Source organism: Bos javanicus, chromosome 23, assembly GCF_032452875.1.
Source record: "Bos javanicus breed banteng chromosome 23, ARS-OSU_banteng_1.0, whole genome shotgun sequence".
NCBI classification, from domain to species: Eukaryota; Metazoa; Chordata; class Mammalia; order Artiodactyla; family Bovidae; genus Bos; species Bos javanicus.
The window spans coordinates 35,554,456-35,578,664 of record NC_083890.1 but is presented as its reverse complement, the minus strand read 5'-3'; the positions used below and the strand labels follow the sequence as shown (position 1 = coordinate 35,578,664).

The window sequence follows — 24,209 nt, the reverse complement described above, 5'->3', positions numbered from 1 at the left end:
CACCAGCCCCAAGTATCCAGTATCATGCATCGAACCTGGACTGGCGATTTGTGGAAACCATTTCTATATAGGGGTTTGCTATGCTGAGAGGAAGACTACTCTAGGAAATATCCCTTCTGAAAGCTAGGAAATATCCCATCAGAAAGCTTTTTTCAGTCCTCCTCAGCTTAAACACTTTACTGAGAGGGGTCTAAGGTCACCAACTGCTAAAGCAAAACAAAAATTATGCAGTGTTTCCACAAGGAAGCTAAGCTAAGTGGAAACTCAGAGGTCACCAACTGGACTCCTGAAAGCAGCAAGGGTCAAACAGTAAAAATGGTTTTAAAAAGCAACAGGTACATTCTCCTAAATCCTACTGATTTTTACAAGTTGTCCAATAGTTTAAAAGACTAGCTTCTTAAGTATCAATGTAGAAACTAAACTGAACTACACAAGAAGGAGGGACTCGTAACAATAGTGGTGTGGTCAGTCCAAACTTTGAACTCTCAAAGCAACTGGCCTGGAAACTATGAAGCATCAGATGGTTTTATAAACCTGAAAGTCCATAAATCTTTCCTTAAAATTTCCAAAAAAAAAAAAAACAAGAGTTGTTTTCTTTCTGGGATTGGGGAAAATTTTTGACATTGTCTATCTGAGCCCCACAAACCCTAATAGCTTTTTAAGTTTTCTTGCTCTACATGCAGGAGACAAGCAGAACAGAGGCCAAGAGAGCAAGCTCAGAGCACAGTGTCTTCTGGCAGCTGTCTTGCTGGAGAGAGAAGGCTGAGCTTCTGTTTCTCAACCTTGACTGTCTCACTGTAGTCATCACAACTTAATGAAGTTCTAAGATTTTAAACATTTGTGGACTGAGTTTACAGATTCCTCCTCCAATAGGAAAAGTAATATATGTTTCTGATTTTCAACTACAACTCCAATCTCCAGTTTTTAAATCATATTCAGCAGTGGCCAGAAAGAGGGAATGATGGGGGAAAGACTTCCTTGATTTTGTTATTTAGTCACTAATTTGTGTCTGATTCTTTTTTTTTTTTTTTTTATGTGTCTGATTCTTTTGCAACCCCCTGGACCGTAACCAACCAGGCTCCTCTGTCCATGGGATTTCCCTGGCATGAATACTGGAGTGGGTTGCCATTTCCTTGTCCAGGGGATCTTCACCACTCAGGAACTCGAACCCAGGTCTCCTGCATTGGCAGGTGGGTTCTTTACTCCTGAACCAGCAGTGTAAATTTAATTTGTAATGGAGTCAAATTTATCCCTACAACTTTTAATGTGTGTGTTTGAGCTACCCATTTCCCACATCCTACCCGGTAGAACATGGCAGGAAGAGTACAGAAAATTGGAGGGAAAGAGGGGCAGACCAAAGAGTGATTGGTAGGCACAATGCAAATTGGCTCATTTCACTTGTCAAGGTCTATGTACACACCTGTGTGCGGAGCATCTGTGTGCCAACTTTGTCAGGTGGGATTCAATCAGGTAAGAGTCTTCAAAAAATATGAGGCTTTGATTTTGCTACAAAAATTAGTGAATCAGAAAAGGGCAACTATTCTTGGCAGACCTACCTATCTTACATAGTTTGGCCACTGAAATACGTAAGCATCCCATTATTTCATGTTCTTACATCCACTTCCTGCTCTATTCAACCCTTCATTACACATCACCTTAATTTCCTTCCTTCCAAGGTTTCTTTCTTCCTTAAGTGCATGAAACCCTTGTCTCCTTGTTTATCACAATGAGACTAAGACCAGCATGGATATAAACATTGCTTTGTAAATTATGAAGCTTTGAAACAATTTCAATCTTGATTATTTAATCATATGCCAAAATGTACAAAAGATAGAGTGCAAAGTAAGACATGAGAAATGCTAAATCCTGAGGATGGCTTACCCTTAGAAAATTATGTTCAAGATCATTTAATAATCACACCAAAGTTTATTAGGAATTATTAGGCTAGAGAGGTTTCATATTCCATGGAAAATGGAAAACAAAACATGGAATGACTTCAAGCTTCAAGGTATATATAACAGGAAATTTCAATAATCTGGGTTGTTGAGTCCTGGGGTGGATCATTAAAGGAGACTGTGGACTGACTTCCCAGGAATTGTATAAGGAGCAGAATGGTCACCATCTGATGTGGTTCCCACTCTGGAACCAAGCAAAAGGACTGAGAGAAATCAGGTCACCCCAATCCTATTTTCTAGTTCCAAAATTTGATCAACACATTAATTTTTTAAAACTGTTATGCAAAGCCCCTATAACTTTAATACAAACACTCACATTTTAAGATGTAAAATTTCCTACAGAAAAGTAGTTGAACATTCCAGCTATTATGGTAACAAATAATAAAAATATCTTTTCACATGCAATACATGGACATTTTAACAGGAGTCATTTCAGATGAGACTTCTGTTTATAAGACACCCCCAGAGGTTCAAAAATCAGAGGTGGTGATAGCAAAACAAGAGCAAATTTCTCGGTTTTTGCGTGTAGCCCCACAAAGTGTTTATGATCTGAAGTGTCCAGAAGAAAAAATATATTTCAGCCCCATGAAAAATTTCAAAGCTTTCAGTGCCTGGTCATCATAACACTGTCAGAGACCTTCCACACCAAAGTTAATGACATCCTTGTTAGAAGATCCTTCAGCTACCCTTTATGTGTATCTGTATGAATATATTGATGTCTATGTATTTATATTTGTTGAATATTTTTAAGAAAATGAAGGATGAATGTTAAAATTCTCTTCGATTTGAAGGTTTGTGTGGGATTTTCACGTTTTTTATTCACATGTTACTCTGAAAAGAAGAGAATTAGGGCAACAAGATAAGTCTAAATGTTTTATCTTCAGTCACTGGAAAATGGAAACCTGACTTTCCTTTCATGCCAGTCATTTATTATGTGGGGAGTGTGTGTGTGTGTGTGTGATGGGCATATGTATGCAAGCATAAGACAGCCACTGCTGCTCAAGCAGCCTGAAAAATTTAATACACCCCCAATCTAGTCCTGTCAAGAGGATCCAGCTTGGGAAACAGAACCTCCCCCTCAATGCTACCCTCAGCCTCTTGGATCTCCTTCAAAACATGAATGATACGGGGGAGGCCTTATTTCACACAGGCAGGTTCAAGTGATAATGGACTTTGTCACCTCTGGGAACTAAGCACCCAGTTGTAACATTTGTATGGAAGCTGACTTGTTAAATTTGCCCTCAGAGATAAGGAACCCACCAAAACACTAGAAAGAAGAGAAGCAGGATCCTCACTTAATAAAAGTGAGGCCAGAGGCTGAGGGGCTATTCATCCACTGAGAACTACTTAATTATTAATCCTTTTGCTTAAGTGATATTTAAGCATCAAAACAGTCTCCATTTTGCCTTTCTCAGTAGATACTGCAAAGTTTTTCTTTTTCCTATGTAGACACTGACATCTATAAATCAAATGTCATGAATAGTGCCAAGCCGAGTATTTTTTGAGACAGAATTGGCCAATAAAACTGTAAGATATTTAAAGTATATAACATGATAATTTGATATATGTATATATTATTTTTTAAATTTACTTTTAATTGGAGTATAATTTCTTTACAATGTGTTGGTTTGTGCTGTACAACAATGTGAATCAGCCATAAGTATACATGTATCCCCCCCCTCTTGAATCCCCCACCTGCACCCCATCCCACTTCTCCAGGTTGTCACAGAGCACTGGGTAAGCTTCCTGTGTCACAGCCACTTCCCACTGGCATCTACTAACATTTTACAAATGGTAATGTACTACGTGTCAACGCTACTCTCTCAATTCAACTTGCCCCCTCCTTCCCCTGTTGTGTCCACAAACATGTTCTCTGTCTGTGTCTCTCTTCCTGCCCTGAAAATAGGTTAACCAGTGCCATTTTCCCAGATTCCATATATACATTAATATACAATATTTGGTTTTCTCTTTCTGACTTACTTCACTCTACATAACAGGCTGTAGGGTCATCCACCTCAGCTCAAGTGACCCAAATTCGCTTCTTTTTAAGGTTAGTTAAAATTCCCTTGTATAGATGTACCATACCTTCTTTATCCATTCCTCTCTCAGTGCACATCTAGATTGCTTCCATGTCCTGGCTATTGTAAACACTGTTGCAATGAATTTTGGGGTACACGTGTATTTTTTAATTATGGTTTTCTCAGGGTATATGTCCAATAGTAGAATTTCTAGGACATATGGTAATTTTGTTAGGACTTCCCTGATGGCTCAGCAGCTAAAGAATCTGCTTGCAATGCAGGAGACACAGGAGATGGTTCAAACTCTAGGTCCGGAACTTCCTCTGGAGGAGGAAATGGCAACCCACTCCAGTATGCTTGCCATTTCCACCTAGCCCTCTGCCATAGTGCTGACCCTCATTTACATATGTATTAGAAAATATTTTCCCTTTCTATTAACTTAAGTAATATTGCTGTCATCTGACATGTTCACCTTTTATTTTTTGAAGAGAACACAGGTAAGTTCCACTCTCTTCAGATCAGATCAGTCACTCAGTCATGTCCGACTCTTTGCAACCCCATGAATCGCAGCACGCCGGGCCTCCCTGTCCATCACCAACTCCCGGAGTTCACTCAGACTCACGTCCATCGAGTCAGCGATGCCATCCAGCCATCTCATCCTCTGTCGTCCCCTTCTCCTCCTGCCCCCAATCCTTCCCAGCATCAGAGTCTTTTCCAATCAGTCAACTCTTCGCATGAGGTGGCCAAAGTACTGGAGTTTCAGCTTTAGCATCATTCCTTCCAAAGAAATCCCAGGGCTGATCTCCTTCAGAATGGACTGGTTGGATCTCCTTGCAGTCCAAGGGACTCTCAAGAGTCTTCTCCAACACCACAGTTCAAAAGCATCAATTCTTCGGCGTTCAGCCTTCTTCACAGTCCAACTCTCACATCCATACATGACCACAGGAAAAACCATAGCCTTGACTAGACGCACGTTTGTTGGCAAAGTAATGTCTCTGCTTTTGAATATGCTATCTAGGTTGGACATAACTTTCCTTCCAAGGAGTAAACGTCTTTTAATTTCATGGTTCAAGTCAACATCTGCAGTGATTTTGGAGCCCAGAAAAATAAAGTCTGACACTGTTTCCACTGTTTCCCCATCTATTTCCCATGAAGTGATGGGACCAGATGCCATGATCTTCATTTTCTGAATGTTGAGCTTTAAGCCAACTTTTTCACTCTCCTCTTTCACTTTCATCAAGAGGCTTTTTAGTTCCTCTTCACTTTCTGCCATAAGGGTGGTGTCATCTGCATATCTGAGGTTATTGATATTTCTCCCTGAAATCTTGATTCCAGCTTGTGCTTCTTTCAGTCCAGCATTTCTCATGATGTACTCTGCATATAAGTTAAATAAGCAGGGTGACAATATACAGTCTTGACATACTCCTTTTCCTATTTGGAACCAGTCTGTTGTTTCATGTCCAGTTCTAACTTTGCTTCCTGATCTGTATATAGGTTTCTCAAGAGGCAGATCAGGTGGTCTGGTATTCCCATCTCTTTCAGAATTTTCCACAGTTTATTGTGATCCACACAGTCAAAAGGTTTGCCATAGTCAATAAAGCAGAAATAGATGTTTTTTCTGGAACTCTCTTGCTTTTTCCATGATCCAGCGGATGTTGGCAATTTGATCTCTGATTCTTTTGCCTTTTCTAAAGCCAGCTTGAACATCTAGAATTTCATCGTTCAGGTACTGCTGAAGCCTGGCTTGGAGAATTTTGAGCATTACTTTACTAGCGTGTGAAATGAGTGCAATTGTGTACTAGTTTGAGCATTCTTTGGCATTGCCTTTCTTTTGGTTTGGAATGAAAACTGACCTTTTCCTGTCCATTAAGACCTCCGTTTTCTACACATCCTCAACCACACTTATTTCGTACTTTTTGGTAAAAGCCATTTAAACAGGAATGAGGTGGTTTATGTTGTACCTTTGATTTGCACTTCCCTGATAGTGATGTTGATTATCTCGTCACATACCTCTTGGGCATTCTGTATGTTTTACTTTGGGGGAAATTTGTCTATTTTGTAAAAAACAGCATGCATTTTGTGTACTGTATTTGAATATATAAAACTCAGTTACCTATCCATACACCAAAACAAATTACAGAAACACAAATAATCCCATTTAGAATTGTGTCAAAAAATAAAATACTTAGAAATATATTTAAGCAAGGTGTTGAAAGATCTATGTATAAAAACTTTCAAGGCACTCATGAAGAAAAGTTTAAAAGACACAAAAGGAAACATATTTCATATTTATTGACTGGAAGAATTAACATCGTTAATACATCCATACTACCCACAGCTATCTACATATTCACTGCAGTCTCTTTCAAAATTCCAAGGCATTTTCACAAAACAGAAAAAAAAAATTCTACAACTTGTATAAAACTGTTGTTGTTGTTTGGTTGCCAGGTCATGTCTGTCTCTTTGTGACTTCACAGACTGCAACACACCAGACTTCCCTGTCCCTTACCATCTCCTAGAATTTGCCCAAGTTTATACCCTTTGAATTGGTGATGCCATCCAACCATCTCCTCCTTTGTCACCCTTTTTTATTCTGCCTTCAATCTATCCCAGCTTCAGGGTCTTTTCCAGTGAGTCAGCTATTCACATTAGTTGGCCAAAATATTGGAGCTTCAGCTTCAACATCAGTCCTTTCAAATAGTATATGGGGTTGATTTCCTTTAAGGTTGACTGGTTTGATCTTCTTGGTGCCCAGGGACTCTCAAGAGTCTTCTACAGCACCACAGTTTGAAAACATCACTTTTTCAGCACTCTACCTTCTTTATTGTCTGTCCAGCTCTTACATGCGTACATGACTACTGGAAAGAGCATAGCCTTGACTATACAGACCTCTGTCGGCAAAGTGATGTCTTTGCTTTTAACACACTGTCTAGGTTTGTCAGAGCTTTCCTGCCAAGAAGCAATCATCTTCTAATTTCGTGGCTGCAGTCACCATCCACAGTGATTTTAGAGCCCAGGAAGCGGAAATCTGTCACTGCTTCCACCTTTTCCCCTTCTATTTGCATGTAAGTGATGGGACCAGATGCCATGATGTTAGCTTTTTTGATATTGAGTTTTAAGCCAGCTTTTTCACTCTCCTTTTTCACCCTCTTCAAGAGGCCCTTTAGTTCCTCTCCACTTTCTGCCATTAGAGTTGTATCATTCACATATCTGAGGTTGTTGATATTTCTCCCAGCAATGTTGATTCCAGCCTTTAGGACTCATCGAGTCCAGCATTTTGCATGGCATAGTCTGCATATAAGTTAAATCATCAAGGTGACAATATTCAGCCTTGAAGGACTCCTTCACTAATTTTGAACCAATTTATTGTTCCTTGTCTGCTTCTAACTGTTGCTTTTTGAACTGCATACCTGTTTCTCAGAAGACGGGTAATGTTGGTCTGGTATGCCCATCTCCTAAAGAATTTTCCACTCTGTTGTGATCCACACAGTTTGGTGAGGTCAATGAAGCAGAAGTTTTTTTGGAATTTCCTTGCTTTCTCTATGTTCCAGCAAATGTTGCCAATTTGATCTCTGGTTCCTCTGCCTTTTCTAAATGCAGCGTGAACATCTGGAACTTCTGGGTTCACATAATACTGAAGCGTAGCCTGGAGGAATTGAGCATAACCTTAATAGCATGGGAGATGAGTGCAACTGTTCAGTGGCTCGAGCACTCTCTAGTACTGCCATACTTGGGAATTGGAACGAGGATTGACCTCTTCCTGTCCTCTGGCCACTGCTGGCTTTTCCAAGTTTTCTGACATATTGCATGCTGCACTTTCATAGCATCATCTCTTAGGATTTTAAATAGCTTTGCTGGCATTCTATCACCTCTACTAGCTTTATGGGCATCTGTGCCTCTTAAGACCCACTGACTTCACATTCCAGCTTGTCTGGCTCTGAGTGAGAAACTACACCATTGTGATTATCTGGGTCATTAAGATATTTTTTTGTATAGTTGTTCTGTGTCCTTTCCCCAGCTCTTCTTGGTCTATTCTGCTGTATTAAATCACAAAACACCAAAGAGTGAAAGTGATCTTGGGAAAGAAGAACAAATTTTGAGACTAGGGTTGCTGATTTCAAATTGTATTAGAAAGTTATAGTAATCAAAACAGAATGATTTGCTTCTGGCATGAAAACAGATACATTGATGAACAGAGCAGAACAGAGAAGCTAGAAAGAAACGCACACCCATATATTGTTGGTTAGCTTATGAAAAAGGAGCCAAGAATATCCAGTGGGGAAAGGACAAGCTTTTCAAAATGGCACTGGGAAAACTGGATAGTCCTGTGAAAAAATGAAACTGTGCCCCTGTCTTTTACCATACACAAAAATCAACTAAAAAGGGATTAAAAAGTTGAACAAAAGACTTTAAGCAATGAAATGTCTAGAAGAAGACATTGAGGTAATATTCTTGCCATCGGTCTTTGCAATGAGTTTTTGGGTTTCACACCAGAAGCAAAGGCAACAACTGCAAAAACAAACTAGTGGGACCACATCAAACTCCAAACAAAGGAATGTCAACAAAATCAAATGGCAACTTACAGATTGACAAAAGATATTTCCAGATGGTATATTTGATATGGGCTTAATATCTGAAAATATATGAAACGTACAACTCAAGACCAAAAATGCCCAAATAATCCAAATTTTTAATGAAGCATAAGAAAAGGAACACTTTCACTAAATCTGAAGATTAGACTGTAGATGAGAGACACAGCAAGGTTTTCCTTCTAGAACAGCAAAACCTGTGCCTTCCTGGCATTACTTTCTTCATCTCCACTCACTTGTTTGACAATTACAGTTCACAGTGTACATTCTCCAGTCAATACCAATTAACCCACAGTGAGATATAATATGTACTAAGAACAGACCCACTGGGTGGGGGGAAAATACCCTAATATTTGCATCTTTACTAATGAGGCATATCAAAAGGAAGGTAATTTCCAGAGTTTACCACTCCATAGTTTTCTATATTTCATTTCAAAATTGAGCCACCTAGTAAGCAAAATGAGTTACGAGACATCAATAATATATATATAGAAAATCAGTTTTAAATGGGAGCATTAATGGATTATAATTTGGGGGTAATTTATTACTACTGTTGTAACTGTAGTCCTTTTGATTCTCTACTGCGTCAGGTTAATAATTAATTATAAATATTAATAGCAACATAGGAACACATACTACTTAAGTTATAGTGAATAGAGAAAGACATAGAATATATTAGGCTAGAAGTCAAAGTATGAGAAGTCAGCGATGGCAGTAAAGTAAAGGGCAGTATTGCCTTGAAGAAGGAAGGAAGGTTCTCAAAGTGTCTTGAAACAACAAGAACAAGCCAGCTGTGAGGAATTAGCTTAATTTTTAAACCAGAAACCCTACCAGAAGAAATTTAAGTTCATAAAAACATTACGATGCTAAAACCCAAAATTTAGACAGAGAATAGGGTAGGGTAGGGTATATACACATTCACAATTCTCCATTGCTTAGGGCATCAGGCAATCAAGGACCACCCTCACTGAAGTCTTTGTCTATTGCTCAACCTTTAGGTACCAGCATGGAGAAAGAGATAGCTCTACTCCACAGGCAGTTGAACCCTACTTTTATGGCCTCATGGCTTTAAGAAGCATTCCGTGAAGCAGATTTCTGCCATCCCATCCCATTTAGCTGACTCCCCATGGTCAGCAGGCGTCCTCACCCTGGGATCATTCTGCAATCCCCATGAGTCCAGCTCCCAGTTTCCGTGGACACCAGGGACTTACAACCCTGTCCAAGGTATGAAAAGCTGCAGCATGGCTTGTCTATGTGGTTCTCACTCTGTTCGGGCTGTCATAGATTAGTTAGTTCACTCCCCAACTGCTTCAAATGCCTCCCCCGTCCCAGTGGATGGCCATGGAGCAGATATCTCTCCCCTGCGCTTCAGCTCCCTCATCCCCAGGTGCAGGCTGGTCCCACTTGCTCTCCTCCTTCTTTCCCCTTCCTCCTTGTCCCTTCTTTCCTTTGTCCTACCAAGTTCTGTATGGATCCGGATATTCCTTCTCAGTAGTCAGGGAGTCCTGCCAGTATTCACCTGGTCTTCTGTGAGAACTGCTGCATTTTTAGACATTCTTGATGCATGGGTGGAGATGGTGTACCCACTTCCACCTACCCCTCCGTCATCTTGTCCACCCCCATTTGTGCATGGATTAGAGATGAGTTTCCCTTTCTGTTAAGTTGGAGAAGGCAATGGCACCCCAGTCCAGTACTCTTGCCTGGAAAATCCCATGGAAGGAGGAGCCTGGTGGGCTGCAGTCCATGGGGTCGCTAAGAGTAGGACACTACTGAGTGACTTCACTTTCACTTTGATGCATTGGAGAAGGAAAAGGCAACCCACTCCAGTGTTATTGCCTGGAGAATCCCAGGGATGGTGGAGCCTGGTGGGCTCCCAAATATGGGGTTGCACAGAGTCGGACACGACTGAAGTGACTTGGAGCAGCAGCAACATTAGCAGCAGCACACACGTTTATCTTTGGCTTTTTGAGGAGAACACATGTAAGTTCCACTCTCTTCAGTTCAGTCATTCAGTGGTGTCTGACTCTTAGTGACCCCATGGATTGTGACAACAGGGGTTCCCTGTCCATAACCAAGCCCCAGACCTTGTTCAATCTCATGATTAGATCATGAAGCTCAAACTTAGATCCTCAGACCTTATTAATTTTTTATACATGAAAATATGTAACCTTTAAAAAATCTCTCCCTATTTGCCCTACCCTCCAGTCTTGGGCAATCATTTTTCTAGTCTGAGTTCCATCATTTTTTTTTTTTTTGAAACTCCTTATAATTGAGATCATATGGTATTTGCCTTTCTCTAATATAGTTTCCTTAGTGTAATGCCCTCCAGTTTCATCCATGTTGCCACAAATGGAAGAATTTCTTTCTTTTTCTAATGGCTAAATAATATTTACCTATATATGTCACATCACATTGTTTTAATCCATTCACCTGTTGAAAGATTGTTGTTTCTGTAACAGGGCTACTGTGAATAATGCTGCAATGAACGTGGGAATACAGATCTCTCTTTGAGACAATGATTTCATTTCCATTGACTATATATCCAGAAGTGGGATAATGGATCACATAACTGTTCTCTTTTAAATTTCTTAAGGATCCTCCACAGTATTTTTCCATGGGAGTTGCACTGGTATACATCCCTCCTAACAGTGCATAAGCACTCCTTTTTTCCACATCCTCAATAACATTTGTCATTTCTTACATTTTTGGTACTAACCTTTCAAACAGGTATGAGGAGATATCCCTTGTGCTTTTGATTTGAATTTCCTTTGATTATTAGTGATGCTGAGCATCTTTTCATATACCTGTTGATTATCTGTATGTCTTATTTGTGGGAAAATGTCTATTCTTTAAAGATGTAGCATACATTATGTTTACTATATTCCAATATATGAAACTCAGTTGCCTACCTATATATCAACAATGAACTATTCAGTTCAGTTCAGTTCAGTTCAGTCACTCAGTCATGTCTGACTCTTTGCCACCCCATGAACTGCAGCACGCCAGGCCTCCCTGTCCATCACCAACTCCTGGAGTTCACTCAAACTCACGTCCATCAAGTCGGTGATGCCATCCAGCCATCTCATCCTCTGTCGTCCCCTTCTCCTCCTGCCCCCAATCCCTCCCATCATCAGGGTCTTTTCCAATGAGTCAACTCTTCGCATGTGGTGGCCAAAGTACTGGAGTTTCAGCTTTAGCATCAGTCCTTCCAAAGAACACCCAGGACTGATCTCCTTTAGAATGATCTGGATGGATCTCCTTGCAGTCCAAGGGATTCTCAGGAGTCTTCTCCAACACCACAGTTCAAAAGCATAAATTCTTCTGTGCTCAGCTTTCTTCACAGCCCAACTCTCACATCCATACATGACTACTGGAAAAACCATACCCTTGACTAGACGGACCTTTGTTGGCAAAGTAATGGCTCTGCTTTTGAATATGCTATCTAGGTTGGTCATAACTTTCTTTACAAGGAGTAAGTGTCTTTTAATTTCATGGCTGCAATCACCATCTGCAGTGATTTTGGAGCCCCAAAAAATAAAGTCTGACATTGTTTCCACTGTTTCCCCATCTATTTTCCATGAAGTGATGGGACCAGATGCCATGATCTTCATTTTCTGAATGTTGAGTTTTAAGCCAACTTTTTCACTCTCCACTTTCACTTTCATCAAGAGGCTTTTTAGTTCCTCTTCACTTTCTGCCATAAGGGTGTTGTCATATGCATATCTGAGGTTATTGATATTTATCCTGGCAATCTTGAATCCAGCTTGTGCTTCTTCCAGCCCAGCATTTCTCATGATGTACTCTGCATATAAATTAAATAAGCAGGGTGACAATATAGAGCCTTGAAATACTCCTTTTCCTATTTGGAACCAGTCTGTTGTTCCATGTCCAATTCTAACTGTTGCTTCCTGACCTGCATATAGGTTTCTCAAGAGGCAGGTCAGGTGGTCTGGTATTCCCATCTCTTTCAGAATTTTCCACAGTTGATTGTGATCCACACAGTCAAAGGCTTTGGCATAGTCAATAAAGCAGAAATAGATGTTTTTCTGCAACTCTCTTGCTTTTTTGATGATCCAGCAGATGTTGGCAATTTGATATCTGGTTCCTCTGCCTTTTCTAAAACCAGTTTGAACATCTGGAAGTTCACGGTTCACATATTGCTAAAGCCTGCCTTGGAGAACTTTGAGCATTACTTTATTAGCATGTGAGATGAGTGCAATTGTGTGGTAGTTTGAGCATTCTTTGGCATTGCCTTTCTTTGGGATTGGAATGAAAACTGACCTTTTCCAGTCCTGTGGCCACTGCTGAGTTTTCCAGACTTGCTGGCATATTGAGTGCAACACTTTCAGTGCATCATCTTCTAGGATTTGAAATAGCTCAACTGGAATTCCATCACCTCCACTAGCTTTGTTCTTAGTGATGCTTTCTAAGGCCCACTTGACTTCCAGGATGTCTGGCTCTAGCTGAGTGATCACACCATCGTGATTATCTGGGTCGTGAAGTTCTTTTTTGTACAGTTCTTCTGTGTATTCTTGCCACCTCTTCTTAATATCTTCTGCTTCTGTTACGTCCATACCATTTCTGTCCTTTATTGAGCCCATCTTTCCATGAAATGTTCCCTTGGTATCTCTAATTTTCTTGAAGAGATTTCTAGTCTTTACCATTCTGTTGTTTTCCTCTATTTCTTAGCATTGATCGCTGAGGAAGGCTTTCTTATCTCTCCTTTCTATTCTTTGGAACACTGCATTCAGATGCTTATATCTTTCCTTTTCTCCTTTGTTTTATGCTTCTTTTGTCTTCACAGCTATTTGTAAGGCCTCCCCAGACAATCATTTTGCTTTTTTGCATTTCTTTTCCATGGGGATGGTCTTGATTCCTGTCTCCTGTACAATGTCATGAATCTCCATCCATAGTTCATCAGGCACTCTATCTGTCAGATTTAGTCCCTTAAATCTATTTCTCACTTCCACTGTATAATCATAAGGAATTAACTATTAGAAAGTGGAATAAAGAAAACAATCCCATTTACTATTGCATCAAAAAAAAGATAAAACACTTAGAAATAAACTTAAGCAAGGTGTTGAAAGATTTTATGCAAAACCTTTAAGACATTGATTAGAGAAATTTAAAAAGAGTCAAAGATATGTAAAGTTAGGTTGCCTATTCAAAATGTTTCTTGAGGTAGGATTTCTATTACTATAAACTTCTTTCTTAGAACTGCTTTTATTACATCCTATAGGTTTTAGATCATCATGTTTTCATTGTTCTTTGTTTCTAGGAATGTTGTGATTTCCCTTATTTCTTCAGTAACCTGTTTATTATTTAGAAATGTGTTGTTGAATCTACATGTGTTTGTTTTCTTTAAATTTCTTTTCCATACAAATGATATCTAGTTCATAGTGCTGTGGTTGGAGAAAATGCTTGATATTATTTCAATTTCCTTAAATTTACTGAGGAAATTATTTAAGGAAATTATTTAAATTTCCTTAAGTTTTGATTTGTGACCCAAGACGAGGAAAATGTTCCATGTGCACTTGAGAAGAAAGTGTATTCTTCTGCATGTGAATGGAATGTGCTGAGATATCAATTAGGTTTGTTTGCTCTAATATTTCCTTTTGGGAAATATCCTTTTCCTTATTAACTTTCTGTTCTGTTGATCTGTCCACTGGTATAGGTGCGGTGTTAACATGCCTACTATTATTGTGTTTGGTCAATTTCTCCTTTTTTGTCAGTTAGTGTTTGCCTTATGTATTGAGGTGCTCTTATACTGGGTACATAAATAGTTAAAAATGTTATGTCTTTTCTTGGACTGATCCCTTGATCATTTGATCATTCTTTACTTCTTATAATAGTTTTGATTTTAAGGCCTATTTTTTCTGATATGAGAATTTCCAATCCGGCTTGATTTCCATTTGCATGGAATATCTTTTTCCATTCTCTTACTTTCAGTCTGTATGTGTCTCTAGGACTGAAGAGGGTCTCTTGTAGACAGCATATATATGGGTCTTATTTTTGTATCCATTTAGCCAGTCTGTGTCTTTTGGTAAGAATGGCAGAAGATAATAGCAAATAAAACAACTGATAAAGGATTGCTTTCCAAACTACAAGCAGCTCAAACACTTCAGTCATCAAAAGCAAAGGCAAGAACTGCAAAAATAAACTAGTGAGATCACATCAAACTCAAAACCTTCTGCATAGTAAAAGAAGCCATCAGTAAAATGAAATGACAACCTATGGAGTGAAAAAACATATTTGCAAATCACATATTTGGTAAGGGCTTCGTATCCAAGAATATATAAGAGACTCATACAACTCAATATGAAAAGAAATCAAACAACCCAAATTATTAAATGGGCAAAGGAAGAGTAAATGTTCTGAAAAATCTGAAGAGTAGACTGTAGATGACAGACACTGTAAGTTTTTCCTTCCAAAACAGAAGCCTGTGTCTTCCTGGCATTACTTTCTTTATCTCCAATCACCTGTTTTGTGATTGCATTTCACAGTATACATCCTTCACTCAATAGCAATCACCCTACACTGACGTATATGTGCTAAGAATACCCTACTAACTGTAAAAAACTAATAATTACATACTTAATATTGAGGCATCTAAAATCCAAAGTAATTTTTAGTATTTTCCACTCCATTGTTTTCTACATTCTATTTCAAAATTGAAACAACTAGTAAGGAAAAATGAGTAGGAGACCTCAACAATACATGATTAGAAAGTCATTTAAGAGAATTACTGGATTATAATTTAGGGGATGTATTATTACTAACACTATTGTAATTTTATTCCTTTTACTTCTCAGGCAAACTAGGTTGATATTTATTTAAAATATTAATACCAACATACAGACACATAGTACTCAAGTTACAGTAGATTGAGAAAGACAAAGCTTATGAGGCAGGAAGTGAAATCACAGAAAATTAGCAATGGTATCAAAACAAGGGGAGTATTGCCTAGAAAGAAAGCAGAGTTCTCTAATTTTTTAGAGACAACACGAACAAGCCTGATGTGAGCCAACTAGCTTAAGCTGTATACCAGAAACTGCACCAGAAGGAAAATGAAGTGCATAAAATATGCTGATGCTAAACACCAAAATCCAGGCACTAAGAGAATAGGGTAGGTTTTATGTAGATACTGAAAACTACTCAGAAAAATAGACATGGAAACAAATACACTAATGAGCATCAGAAAGATCAAAGCACAAAAGGGTCTGAAAAATAAATTGTAAAGAGACTTAGTAGTCTGATCAAAAAAAATAAGAGAATCAAATTAGAAAAACAAAATATAAAGACTTGTGCACATGATAGAACCAGAGAATGCTCAGGAGAGAAAATTTCAGCCTTACTGAACCAGCAAACAGAAGCCTCCAGCATCAGGAACAAAAACCCTGGGCAGGACTCACGACTGTGCGCTTCTGGGAACAGACTCAGTTTCAAAGTTTGGGCACCACACCACCTAAAAGCGAAGGCAGACAAGGATTACAGCTTGCTATGACACTGAATCACAGACAATAGTGTTTGTTAGTTTACTTTTCTCATTCAACTATAAAGTTAATGAATCACTGCTGCTGCTGCTGCTAAGTTGCTTCAGTCATGTCCGATTCTGTGCGACCCCATAGATGGCAGCCACCAGGCTTCCCCGTCTCTGGGATTCTCCAGGCAAGAACACTGGAGTGGGTTGCCATTGCCTTCTCCAATGCAGGAAAGTGAAAAGTGAAAGTGAAGTTGCTCAGTCGCGTCTGACTGTTAGCGACCCCATGGACTGCAGCCTACCAGGCTCCTCCATCCATGGGATTTTCCAGGCAAAAGTACTGGAATGGGGTGCCATTGCCTTCTCCGAATGAATCACTAACCAATGATAATTGACACCATCAGTTTCCACTCAGATCCTCTTTAGTCATACATTGGATATCTGAACCTGTTATATGATCCCCAATAACAGTTTCAATAATTAAATTTATTGATGTTTAATTGAAGGGTAATTGCTTTACAATACTGTACTGCTTTTGGCCAAACATCAACATGAATCAGCCATAGGTATACCTATGTCCCCCTGCTCTTGAACCTCTTTCCCACCTGCCTTCCCACCCCACCCCTCGAAGTTATTACAGAAAAATTTGGAAGGCTTCACAAATTTGTGTGTCATCCTTGGGCAGGGGCCATGCTAATTTTCTAGGTATTATTGCAATTTTTTAATATATGTGCTACCAAAGCAAACACACGGATAACATTTTAATAGAAAAAAAAAACATATAGTTAGTCATCTACCAACATATTTACCACCTCTTATAAAATCGAATTTTATAATGTCCAAGTTCTATGATGGAATTAAGCATATATTTATGCATAGCACATGAATACATGCACAGAAATATATGCACACAAATATGTTATACAAGCTATTATTCTCCTTGCCTGTCACAATAAGCTCTCTAGTTGATGAGAGAGATAGTCCCAAATTTCTCCAACTTATATGTCTTCTTTTTGAGAACCACTTCTTTTATTTTCATCACCTAATTTTAAATAACCATTTTATTCTTAGATACCATGCCCCTTTAAACTAAATAAGAATACAGAAAACCTAGTAAATGCTGATATCTTATCCTTAATTAAATTACCACTCTCCTGGGAAGTTGGAAAAAGAATCATGCTCAGATGTCATTCAGGAGGATAAAATCTCTATTTTATCAGTTCTCTTGTTCAAACTCAATTCTTGCTCACTTTAGTCTTTAATTCTGCTTATTTACAAAGGATGGACAGGAAGAGTAATATTAAAACCATGCATTCCAGAGTCTATGGTTTTATGCGTCTGTTGGCCAAAGGTAGGGTGAAGAATAATTTCTGAAATATTATAATACATCACGGAAGCATGAAAGGTCTAGTTCTCCTATCAAAGAGAAGATGTTTGGAGATGGTTCAAAAACTAAGCTCTATGGGTTGTCAGGATGTACTCCACATCAGACAGAAAAACTTCGTCCCTAAAAGGTCCAAGTCAGGAAAGGGCAGGCCTTGTTTGCAGAGCCAATGATGTTGTCTTGGGTGCTGACCAGGTAATATTCTTGTGTTACCATTTGTAGGGATATTTGTTATTTTCCTGAAGAAACAAACGTAATTGGAAGATTAAAGATGCATAAAAGTAGAAGAGCTGTCAAGGTGTGTAGAAGAAAGGCTAGCCAGTTGTCAAAGACTTTAACAGTGAGTGTTTTATAGACAGAGCAGAACAAGTGGATAAAAACCAATGTTCTAGGGTCACTGCTGTTTTGCAGTCAAAGACAAAATATTATTCTCTTTGAGCAGAGTCATCACAGCTCCTGACGTGGTCCCGGTTACACACATGCAGACCGAGAGCCACAGGCATGTGTGATGTGACATCAGGAAGTAAACAGATGAGTGTACTGGTGCCCAGTCACCTGCATCTGCTAATAATGGGACCTGGGGAAAATTACTTGCCCTCTCCAAGTCATCACATCTTCATTAACATAACTTGATGATCATAGTGAAGATTAAGGCTATCTCACAGGGTTCCTGTGAAACACAAATTTTAAGATGTTTTAAAGCTTTTGGGAAAGTATCAAAGACATGCATGGGGTTACGAAGGTGAGTGAGCAGATCCAAGGTACAGTATCCTTATTCTCTTATTATTCTCTCTGTACTCAACAGTAGTGATCAGTCAGTCATGTGTTTACTCTTACCCCAGCGTGATGGTAAACCACACAGGTCAACTGGACTTTTCTTGTCATTTCAGTGTCTAAAATTCAAGCATTATCAATGTAGAGTGAAAAAATTACAAACTCCTAGATGGCCTCGCTGCCAGAGTCTGCAGAGTCCAAACACTAAACTGTCTTAAAAAAATGGCCTACACACTTTGGCTCAGAATTAAGTGCCAAATGTTTCTGGGAGCAATTCAAAAATACGGGGAGTAACCTATTTCTCCAACTATCTATCTGTGCAAATATCATCACCCATCTAAATTTACACAGAAGGTGCTCCTTCTTCCCCAACCCAGCTACTACAGCACCAACTCCTGCCCAGAGCAACAGGGGAAGAGGCTTCCCTCCACAGGATGGATTTGATAACCTCAGGTGACTAGATCATCTCAGAATGGCTCATGTTTTTATTTTAGCAAGGTCCTGCCTGCTCCATTTGCTGGTCATATCTAATCTGCTCCTGTGCCAAGGCAAATTATGCCCAATCTGCTGTCCTGACGTGTTTGACTTCCCCCTGGATTCCCTTACAGAACTGCTTATCGATGCTGCCAGGCTGTCCCATGACTTCCATAACCATTCCACCATAACGTTCAATGAGTTTGTAAGTACTGTGGTGGTGGTGGTTTAGTTGCTAAGTCATGTCCGACTCCTGCGACTCCATGGACTGTAGCCCACCAGGCTCCCAGAAGTTACCTTTGAATAAGTGACTGGGCTATACTATACTTTAAACAAGAAGGCTGCATCAGCCAAATTTCAAATAGCAGAGTCTCTAGGTCAAAGAAGCTGTCAGCTCATAAGATGTGGAAATCGAAGAAAGGATCAGTTTTGTGAAATCTCAGAAGTACAATAACTTTTTCAATTTCTATTCATTCATTTTCTTTTGTAAATTTTCAAAGTAAATTATTTTGTATTTATCAGCCAAGAATGCCATAAAAGAACACAATAGACTCAGTGGAATCAACAACAGAAATTTATTTCCTTACAGTTCTGGGGGCTAGAAGTCCCAGATCAGGGCACCAGGAAGGTGAGGTTTTGGTAAGAATTCTTTCCTCCCAGGCTGGATTCTCCATGCATCCTCACACAGGGTGGGGGGTGGGGAAGAGAGATAGAGGAAAAGACACAGAGACACAGAGAAAATTCTCTGGTGTTTCACTTCATGAAGACACTAAACTTATTGGATCAGTGTTCCACCTTAAGGGCTGATTTAACCTTAATGGGCTTCGCTGGTGGCTCAGATGGTAAAGAATCTGTCTGCAATGTAGAGACCTGGGTTCTATCCCTGGGTCTGGAAGATTACCTGGAGAAGGCAATGGCAAGCCACGCCAGTATTCTTGCCTGAGAAATCCCATGGACAGAGGAGTCTGGTGGGCTACAGTCCATTTCAAAACACAGCACTTTGGCAGTTAGGGCTCTAACACCTGAAGTTGAAGAACACAGATCCAGTCCACAATACTACCTGACACAAAGCACTTTCAGGTGGGACTGGGGGAAAGGAAGCGTGTTGATTTTCTGGTCCTTCAGTGTCTCTCTGGGCTTTCTTCTCCAGGCTCAGAGTAAATAGCCAATAAATGAGAACTGCTCTACAGTGAACTGGGTGGATGGAACGTGTTAAACAAAGCTGAATCCTGGTCACAGAAATGAATACTGGTAGTTTTTTCATGCTACAAGTTATTGTTTTAAGATTTGCAGTGAATAGCTTTAGAGCTACAGTAGAAGGGGAGTTTACAATTGGAAATCACTATTTTTCTAAGGAAGGTATTTGAAAGTTGTGTGTTAATTCTTTTAGGTCAATCAAGGAGCACACAGTAGAGTAGACAGCTAATAAAAAGTGGTGCTAAAGGTTTCTACTAAATTCACGTAGTTCTTTTTACTCACTATTTTTGCTTCATCCTCCATTTTTGACTATTTTTTTTCCAACTCTTCCAAGTAATCTCTTGAAATGTTCATAACTTTCGCTAAAGATTAGTTTTTCTCTATCAATGTGTTAGCTAGATTTTTCTACTCTTATTCTTCTTAGTCTATTGCTCAGTATTTCCTATAACTTTATGCCATGTTTTTCTGATGTACCATTTTGTCACCATAAACAGCATTGTATTCTGCACCTGGGATGAACTCTAAGCTTCTTGGTGTGCGGATCAGAGATAAGTCAGAGTCATAACGTATAACTCCTTATAAGGCAATATATTGGCTCTAACCCACAGTAAACAGGAGATTAAATGGTTAAATACGGGTTCGTGCATGCATTCTAAGTCACTTCAGTTGTGTTCAACTCTTTGCAACCCTACTGAATGTAGCCCAACAGGCTCCTCTGTCCATAGCATTCGCCAGGCAAGAATACTGGGGTATGCTAATATACCCTCTTGCAAGGGATGCTCCTCACCTAGGGATCAAACCTGAGTCTTCTTACATCTCCTGCATTGGCAGGAATGTTCTTTACCACTACTGTCACCTGGGAAGCACCAAGTATTGGTGCAAAAGTGCTATATTTTGTTCAAATACTAAAAAATTAAAAAAAAAAGATAATAAAATAGAGAAGGGAAAAGGTTGAACTTATAAAAGTTAGATGTAAAATCATTTTTGTAGAGACAATGTATAGAAAAAGTAGGAAAAGAATGACTTTCAAATTTTGTGATGTCCACCCCCCCCATCAAAAAAATTACACGTCTATCACACATGTTAATGTTCTGGTAATGGGTTCATCTACTCAATGTCCAACAACCCTAACTAACTGCCTGATCACTTTCAGGATGAAAAATATGCCCAGGGCAAACTGTACTATATCAATGCCACCAAGAGCTGTTATACAAATTCCCTCTATACTCCCGAAGAAAGAGAAAAAGCCAAACAGATGAACATGAGTCTTTCACCTGGGTTTTTCACCAGATCAAATGAGACAATATATAGCTTACCAGGCTTCAGATTATTAGAGGGAATGGTAACTGTACATGCAGACAAAGGTGGAGGAACGGTAAGCAATTGAAGAGAAATTATATTATGCAGTTGATGAAGCATGAGCGAAATCAAGGGATGACTAAAGATCTGTAGTAGAAAAATAAATAACATATCTATAAATCATCCATGCAGACAACTTTAGTTCAACCAATGCATTAGACACAGGATTGCAGCTATTATACTGTACAAAAACAGGAAATGAATGGGAAAAATATAAGTAAAATGTAAGATTGCAAAATGCATGAATATGTAAGAAATACACCCCAGTTTTGAGTACTCCCTGTTACTAGTGACTCATACCTGGGAGTCCTATACTGCACCACCCGAGCCACCGCGTCTACCTTTCAAGGCTCTCCTGATTCTGCTTCTACTTCTCTGACACCTCCTTCATTCGTCATTCTCAATGACTCTTCTGTCACGTTTTATTTTTAATCTGTAAGTCTCCCCCACAATGGCCGATATAACATTGCTTTACTTCTCATGGCTGCAACAATTGCCTCTGTTCTGAGGACAACACAGTTTACATATCAAGCGTCAGTCATTTATGGCAGCTACAAGTTTTCATCATTATGATATCTCCTTTCTGATTATTTGCATTATTCTTCATCCTAACATTATTTAAAATATATTCACATGCATCCCCCCTTAAAATACTATCTTCTCTCTCTACAACTTTCTTAATGATACTAGCATTCTTTTCCTCTGTTAAGCTCATTAATAATGAGGATGATCGAGTAAAGGAAAAAGGTCAAGGAAGAAGAGGAGGAAGGATTTTTCAATAAGCTTAAATTTAAAATTTATTGAAGGTTACTACATGGCCATACATTTTACTCAGCACTTTATGTGCATTACTATATTTAATCCTACTCAGTTCTCTGTTCTTTACCAGTAAAACAGTTCATGGCTGTAAAGAAATCAAGCATATTAACTAGAGATCTTCAGCCCCTGGGATTTTCAGGCTCAATTCTGCTAATAGTAGTGAACTAGGGGGGACCCTCCACTGTGAATTGGACTGATGCTGTTACTAAAGACAACACTGTGCCATTTTCTGCCCGGACACATGTCAACAAAACAACTGTTCTGATATCAGCAGGGGGCTGGTGTGGGATCAGCTGAGGAGAGAAGCCTGTTTAGGAGTGTCATGTCTTCTTCCTTGTCTCTTTGTTGTAATATCATAAAGCAATTACTGATCTACAATCAATACGAAGGACTCATCTGATTCATTAATACAAATGAATCACTAGGTGACAATGATGTGGGCACAGGTGGAATCCCTCTTTCCTGGGTCAAGCACTGCAGCACATACTGACTTGTCACAAAAACTTAGATTCTCTCAGGCAAATATACAAAGATAAAAGTACTCACTGAGTGGTGGTAGAATTTCAGAGGAAAAAGAAAATTCTTCATGTTATAAATTAGAACTCATCAGAAGATTTAGTTCCTAAAATAACCTATATTTTTGATAATTCTGTGAAATGTTAACTAATAGCTTACATTTTATACTTTTGCAACTTTTACTACCTTCAAAAATCTCTGCATACACATAGGAATAACCAAACGTTCTTTAGGTCAGCTGCTCTGAGCAAAGATCACATGTTACCAAAACCACTGAATTATGATTATTTTAATGAGACCGTTTCTTATGGTTGCTTAGAATGAAGACCTTAGTAAGTGGATATTCATGTTACTGTACTCCTGGCATAGACCTCTGTATCATCTGTCATGATACTGCAGAGTATGAAAGAAGTCTCAGATGCTATCCTCTCAAGTGCCAGAGAGAATGTGAAAAAAGTACAAGAACTGCAAGCATTCATAGAGAGGCATATCAGCCAGGTCAGCATCCTGCAGAGGTATTTCTTGCTTTGTTCATGAATGAAAGAGGTGACCTCTGTAATGCATAAGGAGTTTGGAATTATCTCATTTGGTAAGAAAAAGATTCATGACTTCTATATTCTAGACTGCTACTACATAAAGCAGGAACCTAGTCATTCATAGTGCTAAATTCTACTGTAAAGGAATCAGAATTTCACTGCAATTTTTGACATGGGCAGCCTTCCCTGCATTGCACACAATTTCACCAAAAGCTTGCCTCTTCCTGGGCACAGGTAGCTGAAATATTTTCAAGAGTAAGAGAACTGGAAAACAGAAATTCCAAGATCAGCATTTTCTTCAAGTATCACAGGATATCTGCTATTGAAGTTCCACTTGTCTTCTTTCTCTGTTCTCTTCAAATCAAAGGATGAGAGTGGGAAGGAAGAAAAGAGAAAGTTAAACTTGAGTTATGTTTCTACATTTTAGATTCCTAATAGTTTTCTCATAGGCTGGCTTCAAAATCCATACATATTGGTATGTCTTCCCCAAATCTTAATTTGATAAATAGAAGCAGAAAAGGTAAGCAAATCCTAATAAAACACATAAGAAGTCATTATCTTTTGGGTATTCAGATTATTTTTCCAGTAAGGTGGAAGATGTAAAGGCTTACATTTACCGGTCAGACTCCCATCCCTGATGTCCAGATGATGTGTGTCATTCTGCATTTGATAACCTGTTCAAATGCCTGAGCAGGGATTCACATAAACTTGACATTTACACCAAGATTCTGGCATGTCGAGTCCTCAAAACGTGCTAAATCCACATCCATCCCTTCCAGCTTTGAGGTGGTCATAATGATCTATCCCATAGCAAGCTTCTTGAAATTTACAGCTTTTTAATGCAGGCTCTGTGAAATGGGTCTCCTCTTAAAAAAATAAACACAGACTCTGTAGAGATGTCAAAGCTAAGAGGGCAACTTGTTAACATTTCTTATCTTTATTTAATAGAAAATCAAAAGAAAATCCACCCCTACAATTGAGAGAATGAAGCTCCTATTAAAATTATTCACAAATAGCAGAAGCTGGCATTACAAAGAAGACCATAAAGAGATTCCATAAGAATCACAGCCAATTATTGGGTCACGTTATTAGAATCAAAGTACTAGAC

General features: G+C 39.0%; 1 non-coding gene and 1 pseudogene across 1 annotated transcript; one reads left to right on the top strand and one right to left on the bottom strand.

Annotated features, from left to right (window-relative positions):
* The first annotated feature begins 9,732 nt into the window (after nt 1-9,732).
* The window catches only part of LOC133236613 (placental prolactin-related protein 3-like), a 40,392-nt pseudogene continuing 25,915 nt past the window's right edge, over nt 9,733-24,209 (top strand).
* LOC133237125 (U6 spliceosomal RNA) lies at nt 16,683-16,793 on the bottom strand. Its single transcript, XR_009733155.1, has one exon. It is a non-coding gene; the product is annotated as a U6 spliceosomal RNA (small nuclear RNA).